Genomic DNA, 26,266 nt, shown 5'->3' on the forward strand with positions numbered 1-26,266 from the left:
CACTCATTTACTGGCAAATCTTTTTTCTCTGACAGCTTTTAAAAATCTTTGTCTCTGGTGTTCTGCCTTTTCTTTCTTTTTTTAAAAAATGTTTTATTTATTTATTCATGAGAGTCAGAGAGAGAGAGAGAGGGAGAGGGAGAAGCAGGCTCCCCACTGAGCAGGGAGCCTGATGCGCGGCTCGATCCTAGGGCCCTGGGATCATGACCTGAGCCGAAGGCAGACGCTTAACCATTTGAGCCACTCACACGCCCCTGCATTTTCATTATAACATTCTAGTGTTAGTATATCATGGGCTTCTTGTATTTAAGGTGTGGTATATCTTTGATACGTATGTGAAATTCTCTGCAACTTTATCTTTGAATATTGTGGCACTGTTCTATTTCCTTAGAACTTCTAGTTACCTATGTGCAAACTTCTACCTTTATTCTTCATGTTTCTTAACCTCTAATTCATGTATTTCATCTTTTTCCTAGGTTGAATTCTCAATAAAGTTGATTTAAAATATTTAACACACACATACACACACATTTAAAAAAGAGTGATAGCGTATCTGAGTTGTCTGCTTTAAAATTATCCAGTTTATAAATGCTGAACTTTGAAAATGGGTACCTGGGGTTCATTATACTATTCTATTTTCATATATGTTAGAATTTTCCATGATAAAAATAGAAGTATAAGAGTGTTTGGCTAAATATGCATAAATTATTTTTAAAAGATAACATTAGCTGTCTATGGAGAAAGGAATACTAGGTGGTTTACAAATGGGGAGGAGAGAGATTTATCAGTTTATATCTTTATTACCTTAATTTTTATCTTCACAAATTTATAAACTCTTCATAATGAAAATAATCTGCTCACTATTGCAACAAAAAATATGAAATACCTAAGAATAAAGTTAAGAAATGGTCTGGGCTGATACGAAGACTTCTAAAAAACTGAGGGTCATAAAAGATTTGTTTAAGGAGGGAACAGGCATAATTTATTATTGAGAAGGACTAGTTATTATTGTGAAATGCAAAATCTTCCTACATTAAGTCCCAAAAGTTGATTCAATCCTGAAGTTGGCAAAAATAATACTAAAGGTTATATGGAAAAAGAAACATAATCAAGGAAATTTGAGAAAGTAACTGGAGGAAAAAAACTGGCACTATTAAATATTATAATTTAATAATTACAGCAATTTTAATTAGCTGGGTATACGATCACTCAATTAAATTTAGGTTTTATTAATAAGAAAGAGGACAGTAATAGGCAACTTTAAAACTATGATTATTGAGACAAAAATAAACAATGGAACACCACAGTCAGAAAAAACACCAAAAAATCCCCAGAATTTTGAAGATGTTAATACTGGTATTTCAGATCAGTGGGGAATCTATGGTATTTAAACAGTACCTAGTCATATGGAAAACAAGAACACAAAAGTTAAAACTACAATGAAGTGTATTTTTTCCATACCTCTCAGATCAGAAAATATTAAAGTCTGACAATATCAAATGCTAAAAAAGGTGCAGAGCAACCAGAACTCTCATATACTTCTGGTGATTGTGTAAACTGGTAGTCACTTTAGAAAACAATTAGGCATTATCTTGTAAAGTTGATGTGCATTACCTTCTGACCTAGCAACTCCATTCTCTAGGTATAAATACTCAAGCATCAATTCACAAAGTGTGATCTGAAAATTTCTGAGGGTCCCCAAGAGCATTTCGAAGTATCAGCAAGGACCGCTTTTCCAACTATGTATCTGTGAGGTCATATTTCTTCATATTTTTCAACCAAAACAACAAAAACTGCAGAAGCAGGTGTTGGAATTCACCTGACTCTATTAAGCCTAATTTGCAATAATGGAAAACAACAGCACTCTTCTTTGGGAAATAGTTATTTTTCTTTAAAACATTATTTATAGTAACATGGATGAATGTGTTATTTCTAAATGAAAAATTAATACGTTAAAACATTTCTTGGTTTTAACTTGGTACAGTAAACATTAAGAGATGTAATCCTCATTAACAAAAGTTCATTAGGTCTTAAATTTGAAGGGTGATGAAAGGGACCATGTATAAAGAATATATTTGGTTTTGTCTTGGCAAAGAGCTTCAAAAACCCTTGGAATTTCCTGAATGACAGGAGTGATTTTGTTATGCTGAAAGGTGACCCTTCATAGCTTCAGAATGGGGGCTGGTCACCAGAAAGACCACATATGTGATTAGAGAGTTGGAACTTTCAGTTGCTCCACCTGGGAAAAGGGCAGGAGAATGAGTTCAGTCATATGTCCAATGATTTAATTAACTGTGCCTCCTTAATGGAACCCCAATAAACACTAAACACTAAAGCTCAATGATACTTATTGATTGGTGAACACACTAATGTGCTGGAAGGCTGATGCTTCCAGACTCCATGGAGAGAGGACATGGAAGCTGTGTTCAGAAACCTCCCAGACCTCACTCTATGTATGTCCCTGTAATAAAACTGTAATTGTAAGTACAGTGCTTTCCTGAGTTGTGTGTTATTCCAGTGAATTACTGAAACTGAGGGGTTCATGGGAGCCCTTGAATGTTTAACCAGTTGGTCACAGGTGTGGATGGCTTGGGAAACACTTGTGACTGGCATCTGAAGTAAGGGCAGTTTTGTGGAAGACTAAGCTCTTAACTTGTGGAGTCTGCCACTAAGTCCAGGTGGTTGGGGGTGGGGTGTGTTATGTGTGTTTAGAGAGGGGGAAGAGAGAGTGAGTGAAAGAGAGAGACAGAGAGAGAAAGAAGGGAGGTAGGGGCAGAGGGAGAGAGAAAGAATCCCAAGCAGACTCCAGGTCCAATGCAGAGCCCAATGTGGGGCTTGATTTCACAGTCCTGAGATCACGAGCTGAGCCAAAATCAAGAGTCAGATGATTAACCAACTAAGTCATCCAGATGCTGGTGGTTAGTGTTTGAACTGGATTGCATTACACTGCAGTTAGGGTGGAAACAGCAAATTTAAAAACCCAAATCTCTGAGAACAATTACCCCAAAGAAGCTCTTGTACGTGTATACTTAAAGGCAAATAGAGGAGTGTTCAATGCAGCACTGTTACTGAACAACTGAAATGTCCATCACTGACCAGCAAAGTGGAAAAACTGTAGTATACAACATGTCTGGAAATACAACATGAATGAAAATGAACTACAGCTATATGAAACATAATGTCAAAACAAGTTGTGAAAGATTAAAGTATGATGCCATTTATATAAAGTTAAAAAAATGTAAAACTGAACAATTTAGAAAAGAAGAAATAGGAGCTCCTGAGTGGCACAGTCGATTAAGCATCTGACTCTTGGTTTTGGCTCAGGTTGTGATCTCAGGGTCATGGGATGGAGCCCCATGTCGGGCTCCACTCTCAGCATGGAGTCTGCTTAAGATTCTCTCTCCCTCTTCCTTTGCCCCTCCCCCCTGCACTCTAAAGTAGATAAATAAATCTTAAAAAAAAGAAGAAGAAGAAGAAATGTGAGAGCAGGCAAGTCATCAGCTTGGTGTATAGCAACCTTGGTTAGTTTCAACAGAAAACTTTCAATTCTATACCAGATGAACTAAGTGAGGCTAGAAAAAAAAATACGAACAGAAGGGTTTAGACAAATTTGTGCTTAACAGATCTACAGTAATATCCTCCCTCTTTCTTACCACTCATTCATGGGGCTTCATTATATACACATGATCGATGACTGATAAAATTATTGTATTATATCATTTCTAGGAAACATATTTTTTCCAAATTTCAATGTTGCTCAATCAGGACATTTGTCAAAATCAATATGAATTTTAATGTACTATTATCGCCCCCACCAAAGATTACTAAGTTGATAGATCTTATAACAAATGGCAATCTACAACAGAAAAAAAACAGACGTTATACAACTGAGTGGCAGCTGAATATTGTCCAAAAAATGTGACCACCAAAATTTTACTATTTTTCAATAATCCTAATACTTTCCATTTACCATTCCATACTGTAACTATGTTTATAAACTATGTTTATAAATTTCCTAAAGTATCATACTGGCACTCATCCTGACCTAATACCTAGCCCATTACTAACAAAGAAAACAGGCCTTCATGTTTCAGGAGGAACTTGAACAACCAAAATTATATTACTATATTAAAATTTGGCTTTAAATGATTTAAGCGAGTTTAACATTTTTTTATCAATCTGAATTCTTAACTTTATTAAAAAAGTAACCATAAATTTAAAAACAGTATTAAATAGACTCTGTTCATCCTAACTGGAACCATCTCAGTATTCTAAAACTCATTGATCTCGTGAAATGTAGAGGTGGTGAGATCAAATCTCTAGTTATACCACTGTTACTGGATTATATGATAACCTAATCAATAAACAAAGGATACTTCGATCAAATATTGTTTTTGATAGTTTTGGCTATAGTCACCGCTGAATATGAAATTGGTATAAATAGAGACGGGGATTGTGTAACCAGAATGCCACTGTTCTTACTGGTAAGATAGAAGTTTCACAACTCAGGTAACACCAGGAAAAAGAGGGCTGGGGTAGAAAGTTACAGAATCCTTAGCTCTTTTACGCTGCTTGGATTGCATAATATCGGTACTTCGGTAAGAGAAAGTCTTTTGCAGGTATGCAAGGTCTAAGATACTTGTATATATTTAACATATACCCTTTCTTAGAAAGCTACTGGAAGATGTGCTTTGGCGAAGAAAAAAAAAAGACTGAATCTAAAATGGGATAAAAAAAATGAATGGATCCAACACAGGACAAGTGACCCTAGGACGGATGAGAGTAGCACACAATTTATAGGAAATCATCAGTCTAGACTGATGCAGGGAAATGGAGGGCTCTAAAACAGAATTCTCCATACACCTGAAACTAATATAACATTGTATATCAACTATACTTCAATTAAAAAAGAGAATTCTCCAGGTTAAAAAGAAAAAGGAACTTATATATCTTAGCACCCAAAAATCCATTAATGACAAGTACTAGCACATTTGCAGAAAAAAATATAAAATTTATACAAAAGCAGGCTAAAAAAGCAATTATTAATTCTAAGGGAAAAAGTTACAGTCACAGATTTATCTATTTATTTTAGAGAGAGAGTATGCACATGCAAGAGCAGGAGGCACAGAGGGAGAGGGAGGAGAATCTCAAGCAGACTCAGAACTAAGCACAGAGCCCAACGCAGGGCTTGATCTCATGACCCTGAAATTACCTTGACCGAAACCAAGAGTTGGATGCTTAACCAACAGCACCACCCAGGTGCTCCTCATGGAAATGATTTTGAATGTGTTCCCTCTATTCCATTATTTGTAAGATTTTGATAAAGATTGTCATTATTTTTTTTAAATGTTTGGTAGAATTCACCAATGAAAGCACATGGTCTTGGGCTTTTCTATGCTAGGAGATTTTTGATTCTCAATTCAACTTTCATTCTTGTTATTGTTCTAAGAAGATATCCTATCTCTTGGATTCAAGATTCATGATTCAGTCATGGTAATTTGTGCATTTTTAGGAATTAACTGTTTTTTTTTCCCTAAGTTATATGATTTGTTAGCATATAATTGTTTTTTTGTTTTTAAAGCTTTTAATTTTTTTAGTAATCTCTATACCCAATGCAGGGCTCGAATTCACAATCTTGAGATCAAGAGTCGTACACTCTTATGGGGCGCCCGGGTGGCTCAGTCATTAAGCGTCTGCCTTCGGCTCGGGTCGTGATCCCAGGGTCCTGGGATTGAGGCCCGCATCGGGCTCCCTGCTCCACGGGAAGCCTGCTTCTCCTCTCTCACTCCCCCTGCTTGTGTTCCCTCTCTCGTTGTGTCTCTCTGTCAAATAAATAACATCTTAAAAAAAAAAAAAAAAAGTTGTACGCTCTTCTGAGCCAGTCAGGTGCCCCAGTATATAATTGTTTATAGTAACGTTATCACACTATGTATTATCTGTTGTGTTGTTTTCTCTTCCATTTCTCATATTGGTTTTTTAATCTTCTGTGATTTTTTAGATTTTATTTTTAAGTAATCTCTATACCCAACTTGGAGCTCAAACTTACAACCCAGAGATCAAGAGTCGCATTCTCTACTGAGCCAGCCAGGCACTCCTTTTTTCTTAGTTAATACAGTTAAAACACTGCCAATTTTATTTTTTTTAAAAAAAACTGGTCATTACTTTCAATGTTATGTTGTTATTTATTTCTGACTTTTCTTTGTTATTTCCTTCTTCTACTAAATTAGAGCAAAATTTCTTCTTTCCCTAGTTCCTTTTAAATGGTGCCAACATAAATGGTTATATACTTGAAATGAAATAAGATCCTGAGAACATAATATAAAATTTCAAGTTGGATATGAATATACAGTATAATCATTCATGACACGCTCTAGCAATACTGGGCATTTCAGGGGAAAGGAAATCTAGAACCTTAGGAAAATTATTAATGAAATAAGTGACTAGGAGCAAATTTAGCTTCAATCCTGATACAAAGTATGCCAAAAGAAGCTGGTAAAAAGGACACCTGGGTGGTTCAGTTGGTTAAGCGCCTGCCTTCGGCTCAGGTCATGATCTTGGAGTCCCGGGATCGAGTCCCGCATTGGGCTCCCTGCTCGGCGGGGAGTCTGCTTCTCCCTCTGACCCTCTTCCCTCTCGTGCTCTCTATCTCTCATTCTCTCTCTCTCAAATAAATAAATAAAATCATGTGCTCGCTTCGGCAGCACATATACTAAAATCAAATAAATAAATAAAATCTTTAAAAAAAAAGCTGGTAAAAAAATACAATGGTTAAAGAGAAATAGATTACAATGAAGCTAAAAAAGCACAATAGGAAAGATGGAATGGGAGGCACATTGAGGGATTGCAGTCAAAAAGATAAAGAGGGGTGCCTGGGTGGCTCAGTCAGTTGAGCGTCTGACTCTTGATCTCAGCTCAGGTCTTGATCTCGGGGTCATCAGTTCAAGCCCTGCGTTAGGCTCCATGCTGGGCATGGAGACTACTTAAAAAAAAAAAAAAAAGTTTAAAGAGAGTGTCTGCAACACTAGCACAGTGACCAGTACTGGTTTCTGGTAATGAAGAGTTTCCAAGTGGAAATTAAGCATTACACTGAGGAGGTCAAGAGCAGAAAGGTCGAGACCCATGAAAAGGAATGGGGTAGTGACAGAAAACTGGAAGGAAAAATTCCTTCTGATGTCATAATAAACAAATAGAACACTCAGAGTGAAAATATGAATACTGGAGGAATTTTCAAAGCTCTCCAATAGGTTAGGCTGAACTAACATAAAAGAGCAAGGTCATAATCAGAAGGATAGTGATCTGTATCATGAGAAGAAAAAAAGCTCATACCAAAAAAAACCATGTAGTATAATGAACACCTAACTTTACACAAACCGATTTTCAATAAATGTTAAATTAGGGAGGGGGGACTGAAGAGGTAAAGTTAAACAATACATTGTTTTTCATGGACTAGAAGCCCGTAACCCCTTGAAGGAGCAGAGAATACCTCTAAGCTGTTATCAGTAAAATCTATTAATTCTTTTGTTTCACTTACAGAATGTTGTTGACTTTTGTCTATCAATTTGGGCAGCAGCATCTGGCTGATCATCAGATCATTTCTTCTTATTGATTTCAGATGCAACATCTATGTAGCCTTACTTGCAACACATATCCCATTAGATAAATTTATAAGTTATCCAAAGGTTTACATGTCAACACTTTATGAACACATACATTTATTTTTTATTATTTTATTTTATGTTTTGAGAGACAGCAGGCATGAGTTTGGGGGTGGCGAGGAAGAGGGAGAGAGAGAAACCTAAGCAGGCTCCACAATCAGCATGGATTCTGATGTAGGGCTCGATCCCGCAACCCCAAGACCGTTGACCTGAGCCTAAACCAAGAGTAGGATGCCCAACCGACTGAGCCACCCAGGTGCCCATACACTTCGTGAACACATACATTTAAAGAAAGTTCAATTTCATCACCGTAGTGACTCAGGAAATTCTATCCTTAACTCTTTCAAGTTCTTGAGGTTTGGCTTAGGAGGAGAGAGGGGCATTGGGAATGCCTAAATGGAGAAAAATGATAATCACAAGTTGCTTTTTTTTTTTTAAACTGCCCCTTAGGGGCACCTGGCTGGCTCAGTGGGTGGAACATGCGGCTCTAGATCTTGGGTCATGAGTTTGAGCCCCATCTTGGGTGTAGAGATTGCTTAAGTAAATTTAAAAAAAACAAACAAACCTGCCCCTAAGTCTTACACACAAAAGGTAGAAATTATTAAACAAAAGACGTTTCTAGATCATCTCCATCTTCTTCATATAAAATTAATGGAAAACTTTAACAAAGGAAGCTCGAGTAGTTTTATTATACTTTTAATTTTATTTAAGATGGACATTAGGACTATCTTATTTCTTTTCTGATCATCTTGTTTATTCTGCCACTGCCAAATTTCAGAATCTTTTAGAAAGAGCACCATGTGGAGATCTGCAAATCCTTTTGGAAAAGATGAGCCATCTGTTGAGTCCTACTTCCCTTGAGGCCATTACTGTGAATCACAGAGAAGGGTTTATAATAACTACACAGTAATTCCAGTAGCTACATGGACTCACTACAGCAAGTAACAAGATTTAAAAAAAAAAAAGGAAAGAAAAAAGAAAAAAATCCAACATAATTCCCAAGAGAATAGGTCTACTCTGTTGATGCTTGTTTTACTGAGGTTTAGAAGATTTAGGCAAGAAGAACCTGTGAGCTTCTGAAAAACAGTGCGCATATCAACCACTTCTCTAGAAAGATGTGCCGTATCAAAAGAAAATGTCATACATAGAATGCAGTATTTATCTATACTCCTGGAGATTTATAGTAAAATTATACTAATTTGGATTACTAGGGTAGAATAAAATCTTACTACCTGGGGGTGAATGTAAAAAATATATTATGAAATGTTAACAAATAAAAATCTGAGAATTATCAAATAAAAATTAAGAGAAGCTCTCAGATTTGTTTTGAAGGCCTTGCTAAGATCGAACAAGCAATTTTTTCCCCAAATGCAAAAAAAATCTGGAACTGATCACAGTGATTAGTTAAAATATTCACAGAAAAACATCTTAAATTCTCAGGCCCAGTTACAACTAGCTGAGGCTCACCTAGCTACAGAGTTCAAACTCCTGCAACTTAACAATCCAACTTCTCACTTTCCTTCTAAATTGTCTTTATGAAATTAGCTTGAAAAAGAATGTTTTTCAAGTATTTATGATATAGTAAAGAAAGGACTCTATACAAGACAGCAGACATGGGTTTCTTGTCCTGATTCTGCCACTGACAAAAATGTGTGCTCCTAAGCTTTACTCATCTGTGTTTCAGTAAGGCTTAAAGCTGTATTATAAACTATAAAATGTTTTGCTTCCTCCTATACCTATCCCTCTCTCTACCACTTTCAGGCTCTATTTGTTTACAATTTTACATTTGTTTACACACAGGCATATGCAAAAAATAGTACAGTGTATGCAAGCTGATATCATAAAAGTGTGACAGCTTTGTAAGTTAAAGAGCCTCAATACCTCTCCTTTTATTTTAAGTATTTTTTTTTAAGATTTTTATTTATTTATTTGACAGAGAGCAAGCACAAGCAGGGGGAGCTGCAGAGGGAGAGGGAGAAACAGGCTCCCCACTGAGTGAGAAGTCTGATGCAGGACTCCATCCCAGGACCCTGAGATCAGGACCTGAGCTGAAGGCAGATGCTTAACTGAGCCACCTGGGGACCCCTGCTAACTTTTAAACTACTTAAAACCTTATTTCCTTAGAGTACTTCTGTCTATGATTATGGCACTTTTATTTTTTAGTATATGTGCTGCCAAAACGAGCACGGCACTTTTATTTTTTAACGTCAACAGTTGGTCTAATTTCCATCCTCTGAGATGTTTTAGAATCAAGCAATATAATTTAAAACCCATCTGATTAATATGTGGGTAACCAAATGTAACAATATCACTTTTTTTTGTAGTTTTATGGTTTTATTAACACAAATAAGACATGCACACAATAACACTTTTGATTAAAAATGGAGCAGTGAAAAAAATCTGGCTCCAAAATAACTAAGTTTCTTATTCTGTTTAAGTACTAGTTCAAAGGCAATTCCAAACCTCAAAGAACACTAATGTTCTAAGCACTATCTGCATATTGCCCTGACTTTCCAATTAAATTATTCAAAAATTGAATACTTATGGTAAATTAAAGTCAATTTTCTATGGGCCAATGTTCTCCACTGGACTATAATTTACCCATTTTCGATCTCCAGCACCAATCACAGATCCTCATAAAATAAGTACCCAATAAATATTTACTGCAAAAGATACTTTAAAAAGTATTCCTCCAATGTGTGAAAAAATACACATATTCCTCACATATCTTTTTTATGGCCAAATTATTTGTAAGTCAATTATAAAGTAGATTACTGATAGTGAGTTGAAAAAAATCAATACAGTATTATAAATAACAGCAGTAGTAAAATCATTATTTGAAATACTTACCACTCCTCAATGGAATCTACCATCATACAGTTATGATCAGGATTCAGTCCATACATGAAAAATGACAAAGGAATACCTACAAAGAAAGAAAAAGGAAGACATGAAGAGAATTATGGTCAGAAGCTCCCTCCAGAATAAGCACTTTATTGTCCTCTCCATTTTTTCCCTCCTGATTTCTGCTTTCCTTTTAGTCCTGTTTCATTTGCCACATGTCTCAGTGCCTTCTCTATCACACTCTTGCATTCTTTCTCCTTCTCTTTTCTCCCTGCTCATTCTCTCTCTCAAATAAATATACAAAATCTTTTTAAAAAATTAAAATGCTACACATTCTTTAAGAAAAAGTATTTTCTTTATTAGTGAAACATCCAGCAAAACTTTGGACTGACTCTAAATTCTAGAGTTCTTCTTTTCTCCAAGTTAAGCATTCAAGAAAATTAAAAATATATTATTTTTAAAGATTTTATTTATTTAAGAGACAGAGTGCATGCACAAGTGGGGGGGGCAAAGGGAGAGGGAGAAGCAGACTCCCCACTGAGCAGGGAGCCCGGATCCCAGGACCCCAAGATCATGACCTGAGCCGAAGGCAGATACTTAACCAACAGAGCCACCCAGGTGCCCTGAAAAAGGTATTTAAAATAGACATTGGAGATATACTTTTGAAAAGAAAATGTTACTACTACCCATTTTAAAACTCTGTAAAAACAAAAGAACATGTTACCCTTTACTGATTATTTTGCCTATGTTTTAAGTCAAGTGCTTTAATGAACTGTCATTGCCAAAGAGACCCAAAGGAATAAAAGTAGAGAATATAAAGAAACAATCAGGGCTAAGTATAATCAAGGTAACAAAGAGACTGATATGAAAATATAATGCCAGATAATTTGGAAACTAAAAATTCTTTTTTAAAAAAGATTTTATGTATTTATTTGACAGAGAGAGTGAACACAAATAGGGGGAGTAGCAGGGAGATGGAGAGGGAGAAGGCGGCTCCCAGAGCAGGGAGCCTGACTCAGGCTCGATCCGAGCCAAAGGTAGAGCTTAACCGCCTGAGCCACCCAGGCGCCTTAGAAACTGAAAGCTCTGAGAATTTAATAGTGATGGTCTATCACTCACAAATTCCCATGATGAGAGCTGGCATTCACACAAGAATATCAATAATGGTATGAAATATTTAGTAATAATTATATGGATAATATGTACATTTGGAAATTGATGATTTGTGGCATTTCCATGTCTACTGTAATTGTAGTAAGTTAAAGGATACTTTTTAAGTCAGTACATTAATAATAATCTGAAATAAACTTGTAAATTAACACAACTGGCGTGTATAAAAAACAAATATTTATAAGGATGTAAAAGTTACCAATACTTTTTTTAAAATTTGATCATGAAAGTCGCTCAAGAAAGGATAGTAACACAAAAACACTTGCACAGAGCTGTTTCAGACTTTCAGAAATGGCAAAACAGTGGCAAACCCCTGAAAATAGGGAGAAATACTGGCTACAGGGACACTGAAATTACAGAGCAACACTAACTACAGATTTAACGAAGAAGGTACTGATTTGGTAAGCCCTTCCATAAATTCATGGGAGACATTCCATTAAAAGAAAAAAACTGTCTTCTAGACCTTTCTCTACTAGAACCTACTGAGTACGGTAACTCTGAATTTAATCTGCAGAGGAATGTACATGTTTGTATGGGTATGGTTGAAAATATTCAACTAAAGTTTCTATCAAACATGAGAGTTCTATATTCACTGATATATTTCAGATTTTCTTTAGAACTACCCATTTAGCAATAAAAAAAGGCTTATAAAAGAGTTGGGGGGAAGCCTCAGTTTCACCTCATTTTAATGTTTTAGGAGATGCTAAGAATGTATTATATGTAAGAATTGAAGTGACAAGGAGTCAAATCTCAAAACTGTTGTGAGGAAAAAAATCCACAAGAAATGTCAGCTTTCCCATTCTTTAAGAACTTGTATTTAAGTACAGAAAATACAGAAGCAGATCAACTTAAAAAGATAAACAAGCAACATGTGTTTGGGTATAAAATTATATTGGAAATTAAGTAAGCTTGCTATGAATTTGTCAAATTAACACTTGTTAAGTGGAGCACGGAATGTTGGAATGGTGAGCCAAGGTTCAACAACAGACCACAAGAGGAACTGAAGAGAAATTTCTTACAGGTCCTGGAAGAAGTACCTGACATGCCTCAAGGGACCACAGGGGGAGATCAAGGCAGAATGCAAACAGAGAGGCAAGACCTGGGCACATGCCTTTATTAGGGTCTATGAGTGGAGTGTTTTGGGGTTCCTGGGCTAAGCTGGATTGGTCAACTCAAACCAAAAGAGCAGAATTTTGCTAAACTACGCTGGGGTCTTACTAAGCGTGCTTACGGGAAAGGCAATGGGAGACAGGAGAGACTGCTGATTCAAAGGGCTGCTGGGGAAGTCATTTCAGAAACTTCCATTTGCTTGTGACTCTGAGGGCTAATATCTAGGGCATGCATTTGCATGAGGGGGCTAGTGTCATTTTAAGGTCACCAAAAGCTGCCTGGCCAAACAAAATGATTGCTGAGGCAGAAATACCATGGAGTAGCTTAGCTAAACTCAGCGAAGCTTGAGGTGAAAAGAAGCAGAGAAATGATCAGTGTGGCAAGTTTTGGGTAAAGAATCTATTCCTCTCAAATTCAATTAGTTAAGTGGCTGAGTTTTGAATCAGTTTTTAAAGAAGTCTGAAAAAAGTCTTGTGTTGAAAAAGATTTTAACAGATACCTCTAAAAAATATCATTAAGTTTGTTACCCAGTTATATATTATACTTTCCAATTATAGATCACTGGCTACACAAGCACCAGGAACTAACATTCACATTCAGGAAATTACCTATATTTCTGGTCTCAGTTAACCAAGGGCAGTGCTTCTCAGATTGTGGTCCCGGGACAGCAGCATCCCTATCACTTGGGAACTTGTTGGCTTTGCAAATCTTCTGGCCCAATCTAGACTTATTGAATCAGAAACTCTAGGAGTGCCTGGGTGGCTCAGTCGGTTAAGTGTCTGTCTTTGGCTTAGGTCATGTTCTCAGGGTTCTGGGATGGAGCCCCGCGTTGGGCTCCCTGCTCAGGGTGGAGTCGGTTTGTCCATCTCCCTCTGCCCCTCCCCTGCTCATGCGCTCTCTCTCTCTCTCAAATAAATAAAATCTTAAAAAAAAAAAGCCTCTAAGAATTAGGCCCAGCAATCTGTGATCTGACAAGTTCTCCAGGTGATTCTGATGTAAGCTAGGTTTGAGATCTGGTAGATCGGAGGAAAGCGTCCAATCAGCTACATAAGAACGGTTTCTTTTTTTTCCCTTCTTTTGCATTTTTAGTATTAATAATATCTTTCAACCAGTGTCATTATTAGGAAAAAGAAATGTCCTTAAGTGGAAACCATTTTCAGTCTTTTTTTTTTTTTTAAAGATTTATTTATTTTAACAGAGAGAGAGAGCAAGCACAAGCAGAGGGAGTGGGAGAGGGAGAAGCAGGCTCCCCCTGAGCAGGGAGCCCAATGTGGGGCTTGATCCCAGGACCCCAGGATCATGACCCGACCAGAAGGCAGATGCTTAACTGACTGAGCCACCCAGGCGCCCAAACCACTTTCAGTATTAATGTTCCCTCAAAGGAAGAATTCAAAAGAAATGAAAACAAGAATGTGGTTTTCCTCTTTTGGGGTGGGAAGGAAGGCAGGCAATTGGTTCATTTAACAAGTATTCATCAAGAAGCTACACTGTTCCAGGTACTCAGCAAGAAGAAAAGACAAGGAAGTAAAAAGAACTCCAACAATTTTAATTTGGGTACCATTCAACATAACACAATGTAATTAACAACATAATTGCCTATTCCTGGTGTACACATAACCAGTAATACTACATAAGTAATAATTGTATGTACACTGAAGCAACGGACTAGCAAAGCAAAAAAACATATGGTCCATCCCTGATGATCTAGGATTAGTGGTTCTCAAACTTTGACATGTATCAGAATCACCTGGAGGGCTTATTAAAACACAGATTACTGGGTCCCACCCTCCAGATTTTCTGATTCAGTATGTCTGAGCAGAAGCCCAAGAATTTTTTTTCTAATAAATTCCCAGATGATGCTGATGGTCCAGGGACCACACTTTGATAACCACCAATCCAGATTATCGGGCATCATAAAATCTGGGCACTCCAGGAAAAAAAGGTCTAAGAATTACCAGTTCATTTCTCATGCCCTTTTTATGTACATTTGTTGCTGAGATTTAGTCTGTTGTCATGACAGCAAAGAGAGTAGGGAACAGAGGGATTATCTTTTAAACTATGTGGTTTAACTATTTTATCACAACCCATGTTCAGTTGTCTATGTTGCCTCAACCAACCTCCAGTACGAGGGGTTTCCTAAACTAGAAGCAAAAGCTAGTACTCAGACATTTCCATGATTATGTTGTGACTCAGAACTCCTAAATTTTGTTTTAATGTCCTATACTTTATGAATGGATTTCTCTAAAAATTTGGAGAAGGCTCTCCCTTCAGGGCCCAAGAAGGATCCTGTATCTATTTAATTACACATAGTCAAATGAGAGTAAAGTTAAAAGTAATTTATATTGTTTTAAAAGACTATCCCAAGAGCCTAGGCTATGGGAAAGAGTACTTCTAGTCCAGCTGCCTTCCATCAGGGCAATAATTAAAGTTAAGGGGCCCCCAAGGATTTAGGACTCCCTGGTTTCTTTCCCTTTGGAGTTTAGGAGCTTTGGTAAAAATAGATCAGGTTCCACAAAGAGGCCCAGGGTCATCCTGGCCACACAGAAAGGTGAGAAAACAGTTCAACTCTTACTAACTCAATCCTCCAGTCCCAGCTCTTCCTTCAACCTTCTCAAGTGCCCAAGTTCTGACTGGCTACAGCAAAACAGAACTACTCTACCATGAAGTAAACTAGCAAAGGATCATTTGCACCCCATTGTACAGCATGGAGGAAACCCTGGATTACCTATCCTTCTCCTATGCACCAACCTGTTTTATAATTTATAGATGAACACACTGAAAGATTACTACTACTTAGTGAGCCCAATTGTTAAATACAAACAATGCCTTCCTCCAAGTTAATGTATTGAAAACTAGTGAAAAGCAAATGAAGTATCAAGAAAGTCACCACCTTGCCAGCCTAAAGCCACTTCTTTCCTCCCTATGCAAATATAAACAGAGAAACGATAGCCTGGAAATCAGATGTATTGCCAGAAGGATGTAAAATATGGATGTTAATTATGCTACCAGGCTGGGAAAGATGAAGAATAGATCAATGAATCGAATTCCAAACTGAGCTTATTCTCTATGTAGGAGAAAATTACATACAAAAGGAGTTAGGGAATTGTTGTAAAAGCACAGGAATAAGATTAGTAGCTAATCTATTACCACTATGAGATTTTTAAAAAGACTTTAGGGAAATACAAAGAAATAATCAGATTATTAAAGATAATGACATACAATTTTCAAGGGAATTAACCCCCTGAAACTCTTGAAAGAGAAAGAATAAAGAGCTCATTTAACCCTTGTAGAAAATTTATCAGTTATATTCTCCAACAACAAAGTAATCTCTAAAATTAGTCTTATCTAAAAACCCACAAAATTCATTCTTATTAATGTATACAGATTATACATGAAACATTGTTTGATAAATTTCTCACTAGGATTGACCAACACCGACTCAACTTTTCCTCTTGCACTGGATGTTTTCTAATTAAAAACCAACAGTATTCCTCAGATTGCCCTTTAATGTCAGTGAATGGTGCACTGAATCATTCTTGCTGTTCAAGGTGTTCATTTTAAAATACTAAGTTATCTTTCTGTGTTGGTCCAAAGAATTCAATAGCAGTTTCCTTTCTACACATCTTGTATAGAAAATGTAGCCACCAATCATTAGTCATCTATTCCAGGAAATGCATGGCTGAGGCCAGAAAGATAAGGTAAAATATTTTTTTTAAAAGAGTATTTAATATTGGATCACGCATATCTGTAATGGAGTCATACCCAAAACACACTAATATGCAATTATAATCCTAAATAAATTTATCTAATTGTATATCCTAATACAAGAATCAGGGTGTGCATTTAAAAGTTCCTTTTTTCGTATTTAAGTTAAATTTGAGAAGATAACAACTGGCAATAATAATGTGCATCCTTGCTAATATTCTTATCAAGAATAGACTTTAAAATAATTTGTCAATTTCTAACATCATATTCATTTTAAGATTCTACCTGACTGTACTAACAAGCAGACTTTTCCAAAAATTCCATAGAAGCAGTTTAATAATGCACTAAGGGGCACCTGTGTAGTTCAGTGGGTTAAGCATCTGACTCTTGAAATCTGCTCAGGTCATGATCTCGAGGACTTGAAATGGAGTCCTGCATCGAGCTCCGCCTCAGGCTCCACACTGGGCATGGAGCCTACTTAAGATACTCTCTCTCCCTCCTCACACACCCCTCCCCCGCCGCCCTCCCACCTGCCTTTCTCTCTCTGCTTCCCTCTCTTAAAAAAAAAAACTGACATAAACCTGGTGGGGACTATACCAAGTAGTCTGTAGACTTCAAAGGAACTTGTAGTCAAAACTTGAGTATTATCGAGTCTCTAGAAGCAAACTAACTAGAACACTGATTATAGCACTCTAGGTAGAGAAATGAACTAAGATTATTTTTCTTGGCTTTTCTTATGCTAGTCTTCTGTTAGACTAAAAATTTTAGTACCACTTTTAGATAGTCTATAAATATAAGGTGAACAAAACAGAACAATCTGCCATTAGTTTTTCAGACTCAGAAAATTTGCAATTAATTTTCCTAAAAAAATTAAGTATAAGTGGTTCAGATAAATGGTTTTTAAAAGAAAATTATTTGACTCATTCATGCCATAGATCAGAGATAAATATTTTTGATGGCAGTTTGGTAAAACCAGATCAACTAGTTCCAAATCCTGTTCTGCCCCTTTCTAACTGTGCAACTCCAGGCTAGTGATCTAATCTCTCTGTGCTTCAGTTTCTTTATATATTAAAAATAGGAACATTAACAAATATCTACTCAAGTTAATTCAATCAATACTCTCCTGCTGTATGATTAACTAAATTAATATGTACAATACATACGACACTAACGACAAAGTGCTGAGTGTTGGCTATTATTATTAGTGCGTGTTTAATTACGTAAGGAGATATAATTTTTAAATTCTTAGAGTTTAATGTTAATCATCTAACATTCATCCTTTATTCAAGTAGTTTTTTATTGACCTGTGAAGCCCTATTCTCTTTTTAGCTTTAAGAGAGAACAAAAATATATAAAGTGCATGTATTTGTATTTGCTAAATACCTCAGATGGGCAGTCACATAATAAACCTGGAAAAAATACAATACTAGGTTTAGCTGATTGAAATGGGCTTGAAAGACAAATGCAAAAACAAAAGGTTGGGTTTTTGAGAAAGAAAGAGGGATTTGTGGAACTTTTCTTTAAAATCTGTCCTTTTGCTATTTGCTGAAGTTGCTTCCTATTCCTTGCCTAAATATGTCATCATATACAATAAACCCCACAGAATATAAAGGATATATAAACCTGGAGAGTGTTCTGCTGGGCAGGGTGGGTCAGCTGGAGAGGGACGATGCTGTGCAGTTTCACTCACATGTGGAAATTAGGAGATAGAACAGACAAGCAAGGGGGTCAAGGGGAAGGGTGGCAGACCAAGAAATAGACTCTTGGCTGTGGAGAGGAAATTGGTGGGGAGCGGGAAATGGGTGATGGGGATTGCTGTGGTGGGCATTGGGTGTTGTGTGGAGGTGCTGAATCACTATGTTGTACACCTGAAACTGGTGTTGCATTGTTTTAGTAACTGGAATTTGAATAGAAACTTAAAAAAAAAAAGTATAAACCCAAGGTCAAGGGCTTACGGACTTCCCTGACCACTATTACAATATGTAATTCTAACAAAGAATTTGATTGTATAAAAGTTTTTTCCCTTTTGGATTTGTTCTTTTAAAATATTGGCACAAAACTGTGGCAATGTTTTCATCTATTTATATTAGGAAATATTTGTTCATATCTTCCTTTACATATAATCCATTTTTTGCTCATAGTTCCTGTTAAGACCTGTCATTAAAATGCTTACATGACATGTCTCTCTAAAAGCTTTACTTGTAAGCCACACAGTACCGAAGACTGGCCTATCAAAAAAGAGGTCATTACAAGGTGCCATAACTGTGCACTAATGAAAGCAGCAAAGGATTGACAGTCAAAAATTTAAGTTTGAGTCCTAGTTATGCTAATATCTAGCTATTTCAGCTTATAAAATTGGTAATGTGTTCCTGTAGAACCACCTCAAGTTTATTACTACTAAATCTGTTTTGAGGGAGAGGGACTCACACCTTTTAGAGTCTGATGAAGCCACATGTGTTCACCTCAGCAAAAATTAACACAATCCACACATTTTTTGCAAACAATCAGGGGCTTCAAGTAACCGCTGAAGTCCACGTATCCTAAGAACCTCTAGACAAGAGGATTACAATGGTCCCTGCTGATTTAATATAAAAAAAAATGCCATTCACTCATTCCCCTCCTCTTCCCTCCTCTTTCTCACTCATACACTTTGCAGTTTCGCTGTTCTACCTATAAACGTACCAGTGCTAACAAGCTTATGCTTATAAAAGTGAAAAAGAAATTAAGTTTTACCTTCACTGGCAAAAAGTATTTCTCCCCTTGACGTGTGTGCGCAGGTTTCACAACTGTATCCTGACAAACTAGGTACAACAGTGATTTTCTCTATGCAATATTGTCCTCCAAATCCTCGTTGAGTTACAGTAGCTTAAAAAACTTGTCAGAAAAAACTAAAAATCAAAATATTTTTATATACCTAGCATCTAATAAGCACTACCAAAGACCTCCAATACGAAAATTATGTTCTGATAAGGATTTAATTGTTCACATATATCCACAGCCATACCAGTGAAAGCAGTAGCTGCAGCTTTGCCAAAGTCTCAGCTGTTGTAATTGAAGACAGACTCTCAGGAGCAACTATCATTAGTTTCAAACAGCAATAATTACAAAGGCTTTGCATTATGTGGATTATACATTCCAAGGATATAGAGTTGCTACCAGACTTCAGGGACCATCTTAACAGGCAAAATTGCTCATTAAAGCAATCATCAAATTTATTCTATATAGGAGTTTAAAATTTTCTGAAGTTTGCTAAGCTTGCTATGCAACTTTACTTCACCTTGTAAAAGAGCTATTCCTAAAAAGTTAATTTCTAACAATCTAAGCATACACCTGGACTAACCTTATAAAACTGAAAGTATTACAAAGTAAAAACCAATCAGCCTATCACTTATAAACACAAAAAAATCAATGACTAAAACACTGGTATTCTGGAAGTATTTGTTAAACAAAAAAGTTCCTTTTTGATAAAAATAAGTAACAAATATTAATAGAAAAAAGGTAAGAGTTAAAGGAAAACTAATCCCAACTGTGCAACACATTCACAGTTTGCAGTTCATCAGATTCCATCACATCTAACAGGATAACATGCAGGCACTTCAAATCCCCTAAATCCTCCTTCGTGAAAGCAAAAGTCTTTAGAAATAAATGAGAGAAAAAACAGGAACACAGCAAAAGCAGACCAAAATAACACATCTATCAGAAAACATAATTGCCGGGGCGCCTGGGTGGCTCAGATGGTTAAGCATCTATCTGCCTTTGGCTCAGGTCATGATCCTGGGGTCCTGGGATCCAGTCCCGCATCGGGCTCCCTGCTCCCTGGGAGCCTGCTTCTCCCTCTGCTTCTCTCTCTCTCTCTCTCCCCCTCCCTCTGTCTCTCATGAATAAATAAATAAAATCTTAAAAAAATATTTAAAAAAACATAATTGCCAATTTTCTAAAATTAATCTTCAGGTATTATGAAAACGGTGATTGTTTTCTCTAATTTAAAAATTCTGCAATTCAAGTACAGTGTATCATCCTTCAATATAATAAAAAATAACTTTATAAAAGTGCCCTAGTAGTTGATGTACTCAGAGAGAAAGTAATCCTCAAGTCACTTGCAATTGAGTAAAGAACCATGATATATTTTATTAATAAAAATACTATAACTATATTTTACTGGTTGTACAAAACATTCAAAAAATTTAAATATAGGGTGCCTGGGTGGCTCAGTTGGTTAAGCGACTGCCTTCGGCTCAGGTCATGATCCTGGGGTCCCAGGATCGAGTCCCGCATCAGGCTCCCTGCTCAGCAGGGAGTCTGCTTCTCCCTCTGACCTTCCTCCATCTCATGCTCTCTCTCTACGATTCTCTCTCTCTCTCAATAAATAAATAAAAATCTTTAAAAAAAAAGATGTTAAAAAAATTTAAATATAAACAACATATAACATTTTACTAGTTTCAGGTGTATAACGTAATGATCTCATATGTACATACTGCAAAATAATAGAACATTTTTAATGTATTAAACTATAAAAATATGGCTGAGAGACATACTAAAATTAAAATTATCACTAGCCATTAGAATTAAAATTTCAGAAAATGTAAATAAAAGTTATATTATTTTTCATGCTGGTTAACAGCTCACCTCTAAAAAGAATTCCAATTTTTCCCTAGTCATAGGATTTCTTCATTCGGTGTTTTAAAGTTTTATGTAAGTAATCTCTACACCCAACATGGGGCTCAAATTCATGACCCTGAGATCAAGAGTCAGATGCTTCTCTAACTGAGCCAGTCAGGGGCCCCGAATTTTTCAACAAAAATTTAAAAAGAAAATGTGCATGACTGTTTAATACACTTAGGCACTGTCTCCAGAATTTTGACATCTTTTTGATTAGGTTCAGATTTTAAAATATCTGGGCAATAAGACATAAAGACAGTTTGGGTGAGTTTCTGTTTAAATTAGAAGCTTTTAACAAAATGAGCAATGACAGAACCCTGAAAATATCTATAAATAATGATTTCACTCCTCCAGTACGCTTGGCCTCTAATGTTAAAATGTACCGTCCTTTCCAAAACGACATATTTTGAATGCAGCCTAAGGCCTTTTTAGACTAATAAAATTAACTATTTTTAAAATGTGAATTCAATGACCCTTTTTTAAAAGCTTGTACCATTTCTATTCCCTCTACACATACACACTTAACACAATTGTCAAACAGCAAATTAAAAAACTTAAACGAATTATAATTTTGTGTTACTTCCACTTTATACTTCGGAATAGTCCCACATTCAGCTCTCACCCCAAAAGGCAAACAATGCACTTACGGTGTTGGGGTCCTTTACTTTGCACTTGGAGCCCACGATTTTTTTAATTTTTTATTGTTATGTTAATCACCATACATTACATCATTTGTTTTGATGTAGTGTTCCATGATTCATTGTTTGTTCATAACACCCAGTGCTCCACGCAGAATGTGCCCTCTTTAATACCCATCACCAGGCTAACCCATCCCCCTACCCTCCTCCCCTCTAGAAACCTCAGTTTGTTTTTCAGAGTCCATCATCTCTCCTGGTTCGTCTCCCCCTCTGACTTACTCCAAACTTGAAGGGAACTGTGTTCTCTTTTAAAGCCTTGGAGTTACCAATAACCCTCGACCTTTCCACTTTCTGTAACATCATGACTCAACAGTGTTTTCCACCCGGCCACCAGAGCGGCCGCGTACCTACCTGAAGCTGAGCATTCCAAATAAATTCAATCTTCAGTGGAAATGATGGAAATTGTCTTAAAACATCTGAGTAGGAATGGGCTTAGGTAGTGGCTCATACTCAACTACCTGACGGTCAGGAGACTTTTTCTGCACCCACACCACTGTGGGACCCGAGAAGTTTCAGTATGTTCAAAGAGATGAACCAAGAAGTCAAGAACTATCAAGGCGAAGCAGTCTCGCAAAACCTCCGCTCAGCCCTTACAACCGCCAAAGCGCCACGGACACGCGGCGGCCGCCTCTCCGGGCGCGTAGGGCTGCCCGCCCGCCAGGCCGGTCGGCCGTCGGGGGATGCTCACCTCGGGCTCACCCTGCACGCCCGCCTCCCGAGCCGCCCTCGCCTACCCGAGCGCCCCCACGTCCACCGGCTCCTGCAGCGAGACAGCGGGCGGCCGGCACCGGCGGGCATCGTCCGAGCGCGGGCTCTGCTCCGCCGCGAAGCGGCTCGCGGAGGGCCCGGGTGGCCCGGGCGGTTCAGCGCCTCGCGGCGGCGCCAGAACAGCAGTCACCCGGGCTGCGTTCGGCGTTCCCCGCTGCCACGCTCGAGAGTCGCTGGGTCGTGCGTGGGTGCGAAGTTGCGGACGGAGTGGGCGGCGGCCCCGGCGAAGCCCCGCCTCCGAGAGCGGTCCCGTCCCCGCCCCCGCGAAAGTGCACCTGGCCGGGGGGCCGAGGCCCAAAACGAAGGCTAAGGGAACGCTTGACGCGCCCGGCTCCGCGCTGAGGCACGCAGGATTCGCACTGCTCCCTTCCATCTTCTGGGACCGAGAATCGAGGGGGCCAGAATCCTGGCCACGCCCAAGCTATAGAGTTCCTCCCTCCCCCACAGTGCCTCATCTTCTCCACCTGCTAAGGGAGGCGCTGAGCTACCTCAGTGGCTCTCTTCACAGGAGCAAAGAGGGCGCGAGCGTGTTAGTAGCTCATTTGAGGGAAGCTAGTACTTTACACTCAGTACCAGGCCGCCCAAGCCCGAATCTCTGAACTTCAGGGCACCTGGCTGGCTTAGTGGGTGGGGCCTGTGACTCGATCTTGGGGTTGTAAATTCAAGCCCCACCTTGAGTGTAGAGATGACTTAAAAAATAAAAATCTTTTTCGGGCGCCTGGGTGGCTCAGTTGGTTAAGCGACTGCCTTCGGCTCAGGTCATGAACCCGGAGTCCCGGAATCGAGTCTCACGTCGGGCTCCCTGCTCAGCAGGGAGTCTGCTTCTCCACCTGACCCCCTTCCCTCTCGTGCTCTCTCATTTTCTCTCTCTCAAATAAAATCTTAAAAAAAAAAAAATCTTTTAGAAAAAAAAGCCCTGAGCTTCGTGATAATTAACATTCTTTCCTTTTCTAATTCACCAAGAACCTTGCCAGCTTCTAAACCGCCTCGCCACCACATTCCCCACAAACCTTAGGCAGCCTTGTCTGTCCAGTCAGTTCCTCAGAATCTGAATCTTCACTGCGAAACAAAACTGCCCGCACCTCCTTCCTAGGAAACTTCAGGAACAAAGTGGTACTTGGAAGGCACGTGGGCACGTGCGCACGCACGCGCAGAGACTTCTGGAGGGGGTTAGGTAGCTTCTACGCCTGCGCAGTGGGCGGAGCAAGAGGGCCTGTCTGGAGAGTTCTGAAGGGCTGGGGGCTGGGGGCTGGGGGCTGGGGGCTGGGGGCTGAGTAGGGATGGACTTCATAGAACGGTTCTGTGAAACGCGTTTTAAGTGCGTAGTCCATTTGCACATAGTAGGCTCTCAACAAACATTTGTTGAATGACTACATGAAAGGAGTATGCCTGCTACTGGCATCCTTTCCACTCAGATGGAAGCATGGGTTCTCTTCCCTAAATTGAACAGAATGAGCCTTGCTTACGTAACCCTCCAGGCATCCTCAGTTCTTATGAAGGGGCCATTCTGGTACATTTTTGGTTGACTTTATAATTTAAAAATTTTGGAAGGACTTTATATGTTCCATGGGTAATGGCCAACTGTCTTAGCTAGGGTTTGAGCCTGGAGGTAGCAAACACATCACAAGTTTGGGGGACCTAAAATATCAAGATTTTTAGAACTCCTTGCATCCAGAAAATTAATTCTTTGTAGCATGGCTCTTACAGCCCTATTCAAGGATTATGTAGACCAGAGAATCCAGGTACTCCAGTATGGTAACTTGGATTAAATTTCGCAGTTGAACACCTAAAGCATCCTGTAGTATTTATGGGTAAAGGCAAGGAACCAGAATGATGCGACTTTTCATTTTCCAATAGTCACTTATTATAAGGCAAATTTTAAAGGTACTTTAAAACCTGAATGTAGCATGTCATGAGACAGATATTTTTTTAAAGAAATCAGAACACAGCAAGGTTTTTGTTCCTTCATTTTAATTTGGATGAAGAGGGAGCTTCAGGGATCCATGAATACACTAAAGCAGTATGAAATGTTTAACTTCAATTTAGTGGGAAAAGGTTCTGTAACTTTTATCAGACTCTCAGATATGTGACTCTCCCCAAAGTAATAAGAACTGCTCCTTGTTTATGTGCCTATGAAATGTTAGTATTTAAAAAAATTTTTTTTTAAGTTTCAGTATTACTCCATGTGTGAAATAAAATATTGTTCCTCTTAATCATCTGTTTTGAGGGGCGCCTTGGTAGCTCAGTTGGTTAAGCCACAGACTCTTGGTTTTGGTTCAGGTAAGGATCTCAGGGCAGTGAGATTGATCTAGTTCTCATTTTCTCCTCCATTGACCCTTATCCTTCCTTTTGTTTTATTTTAAGTAATCTCTACACACAACAAGAGGTTCGAACTCAGGACCCTGAGATTAAGAATGGCAAGCTCTACCAACTGAGCCAGCCAGGTACCCCTTTATCCTTCCTTTTACGCTTAAATATTAGGGTACCGGGAGCCCCTGAGTGGCTTATTTGGTTAAGCTTCGGACTCTTGATCTCAGCTCAGGTCTTGATTTCAGGGTTGTGAGTTCAAGTCCCACATTGGACTCCACGCTGGGCATGGAGCCTACTTAAAAATAAAAATTAAAAAAAGAAAAAAAATTAGGGCACCCAGCAATTATACTTCTAGGAATTTGCACCCAAGGGATATGTATAAGAATTTCATACCAACACTATTCATAAGAGCCAAATACTGGAAACAGCCCAAATATCTATCAACAAAAATGGTGGTTATTCATCCACTGGTATATTTAACAGCAATGAAAACAAACTTACTTATATGGAAATACACAATGGTGTACATTAGGAAATACACAATGGTGAGGGAAAGAAACAAGCAGAAAAGAATACATATTGTGAGTTGCCATTTATATACAGTTCAAAAATAAGCAAACTAAGCTCATTTAGGGGTGCATACTTGCATGGTTAAAATATACAGGAAAGCAAAAAGTGATTTCCAAGAAAGCCAGTGTTTTCAGGGTTATAGGTGATTTTTATCTTCTTCTTTGTGTTTTTCTGTAACTTTAAAATTTCTTACAGTGGACATATGTCATCAGTAGGAAAAAAATAGATGTTATTTTTTACAATTGACCTATAGTTAACATATATTAGTTTCAGGTGTACAACATACTGATTTGACAATTATATGCATTATGAAATGCTCACCACAGTAAATGTAGTTATCTGTCACCAAAGTTATTATAATATTATTGATTATATTTCCTCTGCTGTACTTTTCATCCTTGTGATTTATTTTATAAGCAGAATTTTATACCTCTTAATCAATTTCAACTGTTTCACCTATCCCCCCTCCCCTCCCCTCTGGCAACCACTAGTTTGCTCTCTGTATAGAAAGGTCAAAGGTAAAATGTCATGACAAAACTGAGCAAAAGAAGGGCGCCTGGGTGGCTTAGTTGATTACGTGTCTGCCTTCCACTCAGGTCATGATCCTGGGGTCCTGGGATCAAGCCCTGCATTGGGCTCACTGCTCAGTGGGGAACCTGCTTGTCCCTCTCCCTCTGCTGCTCACCCTGCTTGTGCTTTCTCTTGTTCTTTCTCCTGCTCTGTCAAATAAATGAAATCTTTAAAAAATAAAAGAAAGAAACTGAGCAAAAGAATTAT

This window comes from Eumetopias jubatus, unplaced genomic scaffold (genome assembly GCF_037043125.1).
Source record: "Eumetopias jubatus isolate StellerSeaLion01/CBP00866 unplaced genomic scaffold, mEumJub1_p1.0 scaffold_2, whole genome shotgun sequence".
Lineage (NCBI taxonomy): Eukaryota > Metazoa > Chordata > Mammalia > Carnivora > Otariidae > Eumetopias > Eumetopias jubatus.